We start from the raw sequence: 14648 nt of genomic DNA on the forward strand, positions 1-14648 counted from the left end.
CACAAACACGTGAGTACATGCTCACACATATTTCATTCTCCACAAAGCAGTCAAAGTGAGATTTTTGAAATTTAAATCAGATACCAATGATCTACCCTTAAAATTTTGATTGTCTCCCATTGTACTTTAAAATGTAGAGTCTTACCATGGCCTATACATCAGGAATCATCTAATACCTGATTACTGACCTAGCCTAATCTCATGCTGTCTCCTCTTTATTCCCCCAAAACACACACATACACTCACTTAAAAGCTCTAGTACAAGCTACCAAACCAACTTATTTTCAGTTCTGGAAACACCCAAGTCCTTTATGTCTTGAGTCTTGATACTTGTGGATCTCTAGCTAGGTTCTTCTGCTTCATGCTCTTTGCTTGGCCCACTCTTTCTCATCCTTTAAGTCTCAGATTAAAATCTACCTCCTCCAACAAGCTTTAACTAATCATCCAGTGAGTTACCTCCCCTCTTGTTATTCTCTATTACTGAACTCCGTGCTCTCTTCTTAACACTTCTCTAGATTGCTATTTCTTTAGCTGTTTATGGCCAATCACTCCTGCAGGAGATCATAAGTTTCATGAGGTCAGACTTGCTTTTTCTCACTACACGTTTACCTAATGCCTTTGAGAGTACTCAGTAAACAATTATTAAATCAATGAATAAAGCTACGTAACAACCACAATATAATTCATATAAAGAGAATTTTGGAGAGTTTTTAAATTGCATTTAATGCCTTAAAGAAGAATGTATACTTTAAGAACTTGACTTTTTTTCCCTTTAACATAGACTTTAACATGAAAATTGTCCTTAAAAACAATGTCAAAATCATCCAACTTAAATGAACCTAAAACTAGTCTTTATTTAGAAATATAAAATTCAAAACTTATACTTTTTAGTTTTGGCAGGAAATACATGCAATCAATTGTGATTAAGCATGAAGAAAAGTATAGTTTACTCATTTAGTTTATCAAAGAATACTTTAATTGAATCCCCACTGGGAAAGTACTTTGACTGCGGTCATGCCATGGCAACTGGATGGCACATGAGATCACAAAGTAGAACTATCAACTTAGGTGTTTAGCAAATCAACATAACAATGAAAACATAACAATAATTATGTATTACTCTAAATCATTACTCTAAACTAATAAAAACAGAATTGAAAAGTCACAAAATTACTCTCGCACCTTCATATTAACCTTAGGAGAAAGCCATAGTGATGCCTACTGTAGCATGTAAAGGCTTAGAAAGTTCTCATTATTTGATGAGCTAATGGCTTTGAATTATTTTCCAGGTGTGGAAACTGATTTGTACATGTACTCCTATAGTTCTTTGAAACCAGATGGCCTAGGAACACAGCGGTATTTGCATAGTGCAATCTGAGATGAAATTCATGCTCCTAACAGAATTTTCTAAAAGTCAAAACAGCCACGCACATAGGTATTTATATTTGTGACTTCAACAAAGAATACATAAACATGCTTATAATCAAAGATGTATATAAATAGAATGCCATATACCATAGAATTGCAGTGTGTTTGAATTTGCCTATATAGCTTCACATGTTCAGCAAACACAAGAGACTGACAAAGATGGAGGGAGCTAGAGAGAAAAGGGGAAAGAGAAAAAGAAAAAAACTTAAAAGTATAAGCAACTCTGCCATAATGCCTCCATTACACCCAATGAACACATGCTTCCGTAACAAGTGGGAGGTGCATTCTTACAATCGTGTCAGTTCCCTTGGTACCGTGCTGTGCAAATGTGATCCCGGAGATTCATAGTTTAAATTATTTCACACCGCATAGCCTCTCAACACAAATTACTCCAGTTGTTCAGTAAAAGAACAATGATCTGTCTACTGCTAGGGAAAAAAGTAAAAATGAAACTGGCAGATTTAGTAAAATACTACAATCTGTGAGAAATTTATGTGACTTTCAAGAGTAATTTTGTTCATATCCAATTGTCACCTTTTATGTTGACATTACAACCTAACTCCTTTGAAAAATGAATGTGATTGCACTGTACAAGATAGCCAATATTTATCTGAATTCTAACCTTTCTTATTTAAAAGCTTTGTTTTGTAGCTGTTGCTAACATGCCGGTTTGTCAAGTAGTAGTACATTTTATTGAGCTGTATGTCTAAATTCTAACATGTAGCCTTTCTATGGCTAATGGTTTACAAAGCAACAACATACACAGAGAATGAGATAGCATGTGTGCATGCATGTATGTATATGTTTGTATGTCTGTCTGCATGTACATGTGTGCATATGAGCATGTGTATGGTGGATGTGAATATATTTACATTGTGTGTGTATTCTCCCTAGGGAAGAAAATCCTCAAAGGCAAATAATTTGAGATTCCTTTCTCATTTTTTTAAATACTAAGTTCCATGCCACTGGAAAATACGAAACTATTTTCCTGCAGATCAGACATTCTTTGATGAAGCAGAGAACGTAAAAGAGCTTTGCCATACAACGTTCACTGAATGACCTGGTTGTGGTATGAAGTTATAGATTTATTTTTATTATTTCCCAGAACATTTCTTCAATAACAACAATTGTTTACCGATTTATAATTTAATATTCTAAATATTTAAATAATTTCAGGCTTGGTCTCTCTTTTTCCTTCTCCACTCTACCCCTTCTCCCCAAGTAGGCACCAAGGAAAGGCCAAATGAGCACACAGTGAAAAGGTGGTCATTCTGCAAGCCAGGAAGAAAGCCTCACCAGATCCTGACCATGTTGGCATCTTGACCTCGGACTTCTAGCCTCCAGACTGTGAAAAAATAAATGTCTGTTGTTTAAGCCCCTCCAATCTATGGCATTTTGTTATGGCAGCTAGAGCAGACTAAGACAATGTATTTTTATTTAAAAAAAATATGAAAACATTTAAAGAATTAAATCTTAGTAGCTGGTTGTAAGGTAACTGTTAACTAAAGAAAAATGATGAGGAAAAAAAAGTTTACTTTCTGTCCCTCACTCTCAATCATACAACCTTTTCACTTGAAGAATGAATCAAACCGTGGTGCCTAGAAGGGAATTAGCACTGTAGCTCCAATAACTGCAGAGGATCGAGTGGAGACTGTTTTAGCTGCAAGTCAATTCCAAGAGCCTAAATCTATATTCAGGAAGCAATCGAATTTCTCAAGTATCTTGAAAGGGCTTTGGGTTTCCACACATGGTTTTTTTCACTGCCAGGACTTCATGGTTAAATTCTATTCATCATTTAGCTTCTCTACAAAGGCTTCCGTGGTGCCACTGTTATCCCCAATCTAAATGTTCCCCTTCTGTAAACATCCATATCACTCTGGATATAACTTTTATCACATATAAGCCATATGTTTATTATTTTACAGTCTTCTACACCATAACTCATTAAGGATAAGGGCTCTCTGGAACCCTCCCAGACTAACTAGCATACACTGAATACTCAAAGGTTGGTTGAATAAATGTAAATGAATAGAGGAACAAGTGAATGCACAAATGCATCAGTCAGTTTTGGGGGCCTACTAGAATTGACCCCAGAGGCCTCAAAGCTCCCCAGAGTATACTGCAAAAAACCTAAATATTTGATGTTATTAGACACTAATGTAAGGACTTCAGTCCAAATTCTCCCATCTAAATCTAATCTTTTAAGCTTTTAGAAGTTTAAAGCTAAACTGAACTTCAGAAACTATTAAGCAAAAATACTCCTATATGTCTCACTGGTGATGCTACTCTTAATCATAATTCGAGTTAAAAATAAAGAAATATTTCTCTTAAAATTGAAGAGTTTAAATGTGAAGAAAACACGGTAACTGAATAAAGTACAGTAGTCATGAATACGAAGTTTAAAGTAGTCACCAGGCAAGCACATGTAGGGGAACTTTAAAAGTAATAATTTTGTAAATGTGCAGTTAATTTCCTGAGGAAACATTAAATATCCTGTTGCTTGATTCATTTGAAATTAAATTGTTCAAAACATCAAAGAACAGACAATAATAGAAAATTATGTATATGTTGAAATGAGTCAGGAATGTCAATCTACATTTTATACTTTAAGTTTCAATATTTTCAAATTTATTTGCCAAGGAATCAAAATGACTTAATGGGATGAATCATTTAAAAGAAAATTTCTTTGATATATTTGCTTGTTTTTGTTTCATGTTTACTGCCTCATTTTTTTTTTTTAAGAGAGAATCTTCTCTCTCTTAAGGAGGTTTTAATTCAATAAGGAGAAAAATATTTTAATATGTACTTAAATATGTTCCCCATCGCCACATCAGTATTTAAAGGATGAGTAAAAAAAAAAGGACCACTGAAATTCCCAATGCGGATAACCCGAGTAGAAATAAAAATAAGATCAAAACAAATACTTTGCCATTTATAAGATTAAGAGAGGAATGACATATTCATAGCGAGTACTGCTGCTTTTCAAGCTTACATCAGACATTATTAATTGATCATAGTTCTCTTTCTTGCAGAACCTAGATACACCCCCAGATGCCTTCTCATTACAGCACTCTAGATAGTGGCAACCAGTCAGTCATATATGAAAAGGAGAGGGAGGCTCTGCTCCTTTGAGTCTATAAACAAACCAAGAAATGAAGGTATCCTTCTAATATAAAATAGAAACTTAGGTGCTCCCCAAGAGAGAATGCCATTTTAAATGGAAAAAGAAGAGAATGCCATTTTAAATGGAAAAAGTCAACTTTTTTTCTATTTTTCTAAATTGAGGTAAAATTGACATAACGTTATATTAGTTTAGATGTACAATGTAATGATTCTGTATTTGTTTATACAGTTATTTGCCACTTAAGAATGGGGTTCCAGTCTGAGAAATGCATCATTAGGCAATTTCCTCATGCACAGATCATGGAGTGCACTTCCGTAAACCTAGATGGGATAGCCTACTACACACCTAGGCTATATGGTATGACCTATTTCTCCTAGGCTATAAGCCTGCACAGCATGTTACTGTACAAAACACAAGATTAAATCAAGCACAAGAGAAGATGATGCAATCAAGAGACGTGGTGAACATGAGATGTATGAGGCTGTTGCCAGCATAGCTCAGCATACAGTTTTACAGCAAACTTTTGTTTTATAAGTATAAAGAGTATGCTCTAAATAATAATAAAAGGTATAATATAGTAAATATATAAACCAGTGACATAGTCATTAATATCATTATCAAGTATTATGCTCTGTGCTATCCTTTCATACGTCTGGCCTTGCAGTAGGTTTGTTTATACCAGCATCACCATAAACACATGAGTAATGTCTTGTGCTAAGATGTTAAGATGCCTATGATATCACCAGGCAGTTGATAGCTGAATTTTTCAGCTCTAATATATTCTTATAGGACTATCATTCATTGTATATTTGACCCGTCCTTGACCAAAATATTATGTGGCTCATGACTCTATTGCAAAATGATCATCATAATTCCAGTTAACATATATAACCATACATAGTTAAAATTTGTTCTTGTGATAACTATCAAGAGCTACTTTCCTAGCTCTTTCAAATATACAATACAGTATTATTAACTACAGTTAACATTCTGTATAGTACTAATTATAATACATTATATAAAAATATGGAACATTTTACAAATTTGCTTGTCATCCTTGTGCAGGGGTCATGCTGATCTTCTTGGTATCACTCCAATTTTAGTAAATGTGCTGCTGAAGTAAGCAGAAAAGTCAACTTCTTTTAATGGAAAGAACTAATAACTTGAATAGAGCTCTAAGATGACAACAATCATTGCATTGTATGGCCACAAAGAACAAAAGAAACAAATTTGAAGTAGGGAAAAGGAGCTAGGACTTGGATGTCCCTTATTTTATATTAGTTAATCCAATTTATGACTAGACCCTTAAAAATAGGACCGGAAACCTGATTTTATAAACATCTCAATTTTTAAGCTTTTGTGAGTCCCTCCCTTCCCTCCCTCACGGTTCATTAGCAAAATTGTTTTAAAAAAAACTGTTTCAAGGAACAAATAAAAGAGGTTTTCCATACCTAAATCTGAAAGGTAATAGTATTATAGTACCCAAAGGATGGGGGAGCAGTGGCAGCAATGAAAGAGAGTTTTCGTGCACAGTGGGAAGGGTGGAGAGGGCAAAGCTGAAACAAGTGAAGCGCCGAGAAAGACAGGCTCAGGTGGGGAGAACCTTCTCAGATGGGTCATCCTCTCACAAGAGGGAAATAACCTTTGGGCCTATCACTAAAGACTTTCTCCATCTCTGTTCCCTGATGGTCACATTTTTAAGCTTAGATAAAAGCTTGTCTGAAATATCACTTTTAATGTCAGAATCCTTAGTAAGTCCAACCCAGGAAAATCAGATATGTTGTTGATTACATTCTCATTTTAAGGCTCTCTATGGGGCTAGCTTTTTATTCAACCACACTACAAAGAAAATACTTTACAAGTAGGTAACTTTGGTTGAGATAGTCATTTGTCTACAGTGAACTCTCAGATTTTCTACTTTAAATGCAAGCCTTAAGGTATTTAATGATTTCCAATAATGATTTCTTTGTCAATTAATCCTGTGGGTTGAACATCATCAGCCTTGTTTTATAAGCGCTGGGAAATTACTATGCACTCTAAGTATATAAATCTTGTCTTAATCACTGAACCACAGTTGCTCTCCCAGTGGTTTATTATATTCAGGTACTGACAATACAATCTTCTTATTAGAATTTGAGGAAAGTGGGGAGATGTTAAAGTGAAAAAAAATCTGACTGCTATTCCACTTTATTAAGTATCATTCATATTATGACGGACTTTGATGTGTTAAGCTTTGATCTTTGATGAGGTACCATTATTCTCATATAATCTGAAAGCATTTTAGTTCTTCAAAATATCTAATTCACACTTTAGATAAATTAAATAGAAACATAGCTTTATTACACCTGGATATATTTATTCGGCAGTTCAGTGAAAGATAAATAAATCCTATACATAAAAAGTCATTTTTTTAAAACAACAGAAAGCTTGGTAGGACAAACATTTTTTGGAGTGTCTAGAAGCCTATCTTTGGGGAACCTTCTCTGCCTCACGCCATGTAGTTTCGGTTGGTAGCGTTATCTCACTGCCAGAGAGGGGGCTTCCACTTGAGGTCCTGGCCCAGGGAGTGAGCACATGACTGAAGTAGTACCAAGTGAAGTCCTTAGGAGAGCTATAGACACTAGAAGGATGAGCATCTAAGGTTGACAACATTCATCTTTCCTCACCCATCAAGGAAAGCTTTCTGCAAAATGAGAAAAGCAGATGTGAAAGAAGAATGGAGAGGACCCTACAATATCCATCCTAGTTCTAGTTCCTGAAATTCTGGCCTTTGTGTACCTTCCTGTGAACCTATGAAACATGTCTTATTCTTCAGAGCAAACTGATCAAATAAATTTGTTTGCTTAATTTAGTTTGAGTTACTTGCCACCCTAAAGAGTCTCTATTAATACCAAGGAAAAACACTTAATAAAAAACATTTCTGTAAAAATTTTCTTTCAAATAATAAAAATCTAGGTTTACAGCACATAGAGCTTCCCCTACCTTGTACCACAGACAAAAATAAATTCAAAATAAATATTAGACCTAAATGTAAAAGCTAAAACTTCTAGAAGAAAACATAGGAGAACAAATTCACAACCTGAAGGAGGAAAGTGATTTTTTAGAAAGGATACAGAAAATAATAACCATAAAAATTTATAATTTAAACATTATTAAAAGTAAAAATTTCTGCTTATCAAAAGACACTATTAAAAAATGAATAGGCAAGGCCTAGGCATTGTCAGAAAATATTTACAAAACATATCTGCCAAAAGACTTACATCTATAGTATACAATGGATTCCTACAACTCAATAATAAAAAGACAAAAAGCAAAACAACTTAGAATATGGAAAAAAATTAAATAGACACTTCACAAAAGAAGATATACAAGTGTCCACTCATCTCATGAAAAAGTCCCAGCATCATTAGATGTGAGAAAAATGTATATTCAGATCCAATGAGATGCCATAACATAAATATTTGAATGGTTGAAATTAAAAACAGACTGATAACACTAAACATTGGTGAGACTATGGAGCAACCAGAATTTTCATACATTGCTGGTGAGAGCATAAATAGTAGAACCACTTTGATAAAAAGTTTGGTAATATCTTGTAAAATTGAACATACCCCTAACCTAGCAGATTGGACTTAGCTGTTCCAATCATAGATGTATAAACAGAAAAATGAAATATATATGTTCACAAAAATATTTGTACAAAAATGTTCATAGTAGTTTTAGTCATACTAGCCTCAAATGATGACCATCAGCAAGTGAGTAGATAAACAAATGGTGGCACAATCATACAGTGAAATACTCCTTAGTAACAAGAACCAAACTTTACATACACATAGTGACATGAATGAAATCTATAGTTGTTATAATGAATAAAAGAAGCCAGCTATGTGAATAAATGTTTCATGATTCTATTCACATGAAGTTATAGAACAGGCCTAACAAGTCTATGGTTATAGCAATCAGAAAAAATGGCTACTCTTGATGGCATGAATATTGACTGGGAAGAGGCACAGGGGACTTTCTAAGGTGATGGAAAAGCCTTGTATCTTGATGGGAAATGAGTTACATGGGTGTAGATATTTGTCTAAACTCACAAACTGTACACTTGAGACTTGTACAAATCGATGTTCTAATAACTTGTATTCTCTTCACCAAAAAAATGATAAATACTGAATTCTATTTAGTATGTTTGCTTTTTACTATTTAGTGGTATATTCTAACAATTCTGAAATTACCTTCTGTGTATTCCAAGTTGAGTAAATAAATATATATGTTGAATATAATGGGAGGTCAAGTTCCTCATTGTTGGAAAAGGAAGTTACAAATATGGAAATGAGAAGACAAGAATGTATCCTGTGGTTTGAGATTAGAATTAGAATCAGTATAAATTTATGTTTTTTATTTTATTTTTAAAATAAAGTTGTATATATTTAAGGCATATGAAATGTTTGCTACAGTCAAGCTAATTGATTTATCATCTCCTCACATAGTTACTTACCACTTTTTGTGTGTGATGAACGCCTTAAATCTACCCTTAACAAATTTCCGGTATTTAACACAGTATTATTATTAACTACAGTCACCACTCTGTACATTAGTTTCGAGACTTATTCATCTTATACAACTGCAACTTTGTACCTTTTAACCACCATCTCATGGTTTTTAACATATAGATAGATAGATATAGAAATACAGACATTTATTTACTAATGCTGTTAACCGAAAGGACCTAGAAGTAATGACATACCAGTAGCAATTAATGAGTACACCTAGTGTCCAAATCCTGACTTGTGAATGCCATACACTTTGAAATAGAAGCATGATTGCTAGGATAAAAGATTGATTCCAGGGCTTGGTCATGAAAATTGTAAAATAAGCCTAGAAATAACATGTATCAGAAAGTCAGGAAACACTCAAGAAGGTTGTGAAAATTTCAAAAGGACACAGAAGCTGATTTGAAGTGGTTTTCACTGGCCAAATATGGGAGAATTTTAGAATATTAATAAATAATAATAGTATGGATGATACCTATAGAATAAAACATGAGACTATATGAGTTCTATTGATATAATAAACACACAAAAAAACAAACAAATGGAAGACATGAGAAACTCTTTCTTTCCGTAGAATGTCAACTAATAAATATATGGAAGCAACAACGAAGTTAAAAAAATTATCAATGGATGCAAAAACTAGTGGTAAAAGTTTCATCTATATATATATATACACACACACACACATATATATATATATATATATACACACACACACATAATTTTAAAGTATCTCTCCAAAAAATTAATCATTATTTAGAAAGAGTAAAATAATAATATCACTGTGGAAAAACCCAGCAATTCCAATGTGATCCAAAGTTTATATCATCAATGTTGGAATAAACTGTCATTATGTGCTTCCTGATGTGATGTTCTGAGGACACATTATCTGTCACTTCTGTGGTAATCCTTCCAAAAAAGCATAACCTGACTCTAATCATGAGGAAAAATTACACAAACCCAAATTGAGGGACATACTACAAAATAACTGGTCTATACTCTTTAAAAATTTCAAGGTCAAAATGAAAAACAAAACATGGTAAAGGACTGTTCTAAATGAAAGTACAATAAAGAGACATGACAACTAAACACAATGCTTGTCCCTGGGTTGGATTCTGGGCCAGGGGAAAAAAATAGAGAAAGGAGGAATTATCAAGAAAATTAATAAAATTTAATTATAAATTGTGGAATATATAATATGATTCTATCAATGTTAAAGTTTCTTATTTTGATCACTGACAATTGTAGTTATGTGATAGTATACTTGTTCTTAGGAGATACACTTTTAAATATTTATAAAGGGGCAAGATGTCTCCAATTTATTTTTAAATAATTCAGAAAAATCATAAACAGATATATAGCTAAAATGATAAAGAAAATGGAACAAAATGTAAATAACTGGTGAATCTGGGTAAAAGGGTATTTAGGAGTCCCTAATACTATTTTTGAAAGCATATCAAAATAAAAAGTTATAGAACACATATAGCTTACTGTAAGATGACACAAAGAAGAAGCAAACTGTTTTTCACTGGACCACCAGTAGGCTTCAAATATGCTACTGTGATTGAAAGGGTACTTACACTAGAAGTTAGTAAACATGGCTTTGGAACTAAATAGTTATCTGACCTTGAGAAAATCATTTGATTTTCTTGGCCTTAGTCTGCTGAGCCTGAAAATAAAGAGGTTGAAATGAACTATCTAAGATTTCTGCTAATTCTAAAATGCTGTGATTCATAGAAATGGTCTTTTAACAGCATTTACTTCTAGAGATAATATGATTAGTAGAAAAATTTTGTAGTTCAGGTAAAGTTAAAACTTCTAAAGGTAAAAGGACACAGAATAGAGTAGAAGTCTTGTTCTATCCTGGCACTTGTTATTGAATTGCCATGCCATTTTAGTTTCATTTTTTTTAAATGTCATACCTTAATTTAGAAGAATATAAAAACCATTAACTGACACTAAAAATCTATATATAACATTCTCTTTGCTTTTTTACTCATTCAGAAAATAATATATAGTGTTTACTATATGCTTACCATTATGATATATAAGTACATATTTATGTACATGGATGTGTATATGTGCATATGTGTGCATGTGTATGTGCAATTATATACATTTAATACTCACAAGTCTATGAAGTATGATTATTATTTACACTTTACAGATAGGGAAACTAAGATACTGAAATATACCTGTAATCCTACTGCTAATAAGTGGTTGTTTAAAAACCATGCATTCAAACTTATGCATTGTGGTTGCACAGATGTGTTCTTAGCTATTATTCTACGTTGCTTCTCAAGTGTTACGAAAAAAATAAACTCTAACAGAGAGCAGCCCATGAATTCAAAAATTCCATGAAGAAAAGTGATCCTGATTTATAAAACTGTTTATTCTTTATGTTGTGTACACATAGAGCCTCATTTTCCACATCTATCGCTAACATATTTTTATCTTGATATATATGCACATATATTTCATTTGGAGTTTTTACTTTTAAAATTCAAATACTTGGCAGACTCTTCCAAGAGAAACTTTGGCTATGCTGACTTGCTGCTCTTTGTTATTCAGCAGCTTGAAAGCAGACAGGTGAAAGGAGTCAGGTGTTGCTGTCTGTTCTCTGCAGAGGCCAGCAAATAAAGCCCAGTCGGCTGCCCTACACTGGATATTCTCAGCCCAAAGAACAAAAGAATAAGGCTCATGTGCTTGATCTTTCACGAAGAGAAAATCAGCAGTGAAAGTGACAGGTTCCTTTTGCCTTTAAAAAAGAAACTACAGAACACTGTGTAATTTTGATTGGAAAAGTACAAAGTTATACGTCCTAAGAATTTTATTACAGCATGAATAACACATGTTTCCTTTCTCCAGGTGCCAATATCTGCAGTCACCTGTTTAAGTCAGTTAGGCCTCCCTAGGCACTGGAAAATTACTCATGCAGAAACAAAACTTACCCTTCATAAGACCTAGATTTGGGGGTTGCGGGGGGGGGAAATAAAGCTGAATAACAGTTAAACAAAGATGTTTTTAACTACAATAAAATTATCTGAGACAAATAAAAGACAGGGATTTATGACAACAGTAAGAATTGAAATCCATCATATTTTAATATTTGACATATTACCTTGCAAAAAATAATAATCACTAATATTTATATATAGGGCTTCTTGTAATTTTGTACACATAATCTGAATTTCATAAATTCCATATAATCCCATATAATTCTGGCAAAACTCTTAGAATGTAAGGCTGATGTCCCTGCTACACATGGGATCCAAGAGGCTAAGGTGACTTGCTCAAGTCATAAACCTAGCAAGTATCTGAGTATGTATTTTTTTACTCTAGACCCTGAAGCTTTGGGATTTTTTCCCTTTTTTTCCCACTGAACTACACTGCTTCTATTCATACTATTACCTTATATAGACTGCTACCTATAGTTACTGGAATTCACCCCCAAAATGAAGGAATGAATAAAGTAATAATGGATTAAAGAGTAGGCACTTAAATATTTAGTATAGCTTAAAACTTATAAAAATTTGTAAAACAAAATTAATTGACCATTGAGGAAATACTTTAACAGTATTTACTTTTCATAGAGCTGCTTTAGGATTTCAAGAATTTAAATATAAAATGGAGACATTGCATGGAGATCACTTATAAGAACTCAAGTATTAGCACAACTTAAATTACAATATTAGAATGAAAAGAAAAATAAAACATTTTAAGGATTGCAGAAAAATTCTGCTTTCCAATATTGTTATGAAATGTAACACAGGTTAACAAAATATAAAATTTACTAATGTTGTATACTATAACATGAACAGACGGCCAATTTCCAATTTATTAGAAAAAATTGCACTTATCATAAAACTATAATAAGCACAATTTGGGCTTACTTTGAGATTCAGAAGCCATTCAGAATCTTGTAATACTATAATCTCAGTTAACAATATTTTTATCATTTACAAATCATCACTCTCAGGTATACCAACAGTTGATGATATCATTCTTCCTACTCTCACAACTAAAGTGTTCTTTTTTTCTATCCTTCCCATTCCCTCTATCCTAACTAGCTTTGTTCTACTCTCAACACCACCACTTTGCCTCACAGCTGGATGATGACTTCATTTTAATCCTCAGTTTCATGCTTGTAAGGATCCCACTCTCAGTACTACTGCCAGACTGATAATTCTCAAATATGTATTTTATATAGTTCAGAAGTTCAATAGCTGCCAATTGCATAGCACGTTATGTTTAAACTTAGCTTTATTTTCAAGGTGTCATAATCTAAGCCATTTTACCTTTCTAAATTATTGTTCATTATTCCCCTACAAGCATCCAGTGAAGCAGTCATCCAAATCTATATACTCCATTTAACCCAAACACTCAGTACTTATTCTTGGAACTTACTGCATTTAAAATCATCATCATCATCATCATCATCATCACCACCACCACCACCACCACCACCACCATTAAAAGCAAATATATACTATTTACAATGCACCAGGCAATATCACAGTGCTTTAGACATTTTAACTCATGTAATCTTTATAATAACCTTGTAAAATAGATATAATTATTATGACTTTCATTTTGCAGAAGGTCCAAAGCAGTCAAGTAACTCATGCAAGGCCATACAACTAACAGTAGAGCCAGAATTCAAACCAAGCAGTTTGGTTCCAGATTCTACATTCAAGCACTATCTACATACCTCCAAATTATTAATTAATACAATTTTCTTATTGTCAGTTACAGAATTAGATATTAATTATTTCATATATTCTCCTTTATCTCTTTAATAAATAATAAAATCATACCCAAATATTTTATTTCTTTGAGGGGCCCCTTAATATTAGATATACAGTTAGCCCCAAACAATATCCCTAAGGGAGACCATTTTATTCAAAAAATAAATATTATGAAAGGCAAAGATTCAAGAATTATGATTAATTAAAATGTATAAAACTAGATCTCCTGTCACCAACAAAGTCCTCTAGTCCAGGACTTGCCTATGGCAAGAGTCTTGAGAGAATGAAGACTGAAGTGTGCACTGGCAGTAACTGCTTGAGTATTTCTACATCAGAGAGGCTCAGGACAGCTTTCTGCTTGTGAGAAAGACCAGGGATTCAGAAAACTTGCTTTTAAAATATAGTTGCCCAACAAGTACACTTATTTAGATTGTAGGTTGTCAATCAAAAATGGCAACATTTCCTAAAGATGTTCTTACTCTCTACATAAAACTGGGAAAACATAAATAATCCATATTAGTTATTATTCATTTATTATGTGGGAGAGTGGACATCACCCCACTAATCCCTCAAAATTTTATCATTCCGTTAATGACTGATCATGCTGATGACCTGAAGGAGGACTTTAATAAAGATTTGAGGATACTTACAAATAGAAGTTACCTCTCTCACTTTCAAATGAAGCATATAGCTTTTTGAAAGAAAAATATTCTTATACATAAAAGTACATACAGAAAATTCCAAGACTAGAAATTTGAATAGAACTCTGATTTCTTTCTAATAGGGCACCAGGCC

The 14648-nt window shown here is 33.1% G+C and overlaps 1 protein-coding gene and 1 non-coding gene across 2 annotated transcripts in view; both read right to left on the reverse strand.

Moving 5' to 3' along the window:
* The window catches only part of ARHGAP24 (Rho GTPase activating protein 24), a 464137-nt gene that overhangs the window by 381218 nt on the left and 68271 nt on the right, over positions 1-14648 (reverse strand). The window lies entirely within an intron of this gene.
* LOC111737326 lies at positions 5573-5679 on the reverse strand. The gene has a single exon (XR_002779413.1). It is a non-coding gene; the product is annotated as a U6 spliceosomal RNA (small nuclear RNA).

The sequence above is a fragment of the Pteropus vampyrus genome, unplaced genomic scaffold (genome assembly GCF_000151845.1).
Source record: "Pteropus vampyrus isolate Shadow unplaced genomic scaffold, Pvam_2.0 Scaffold25, whole genome shotgun sequence".
Taxonomy (NCBI): domain Eukaryota; kingdom Metazoa; phylum Chordata; class Mammalia; order Chiroptera; family Pteropodidae; genus Pteropus; species Pteropus vampyrus.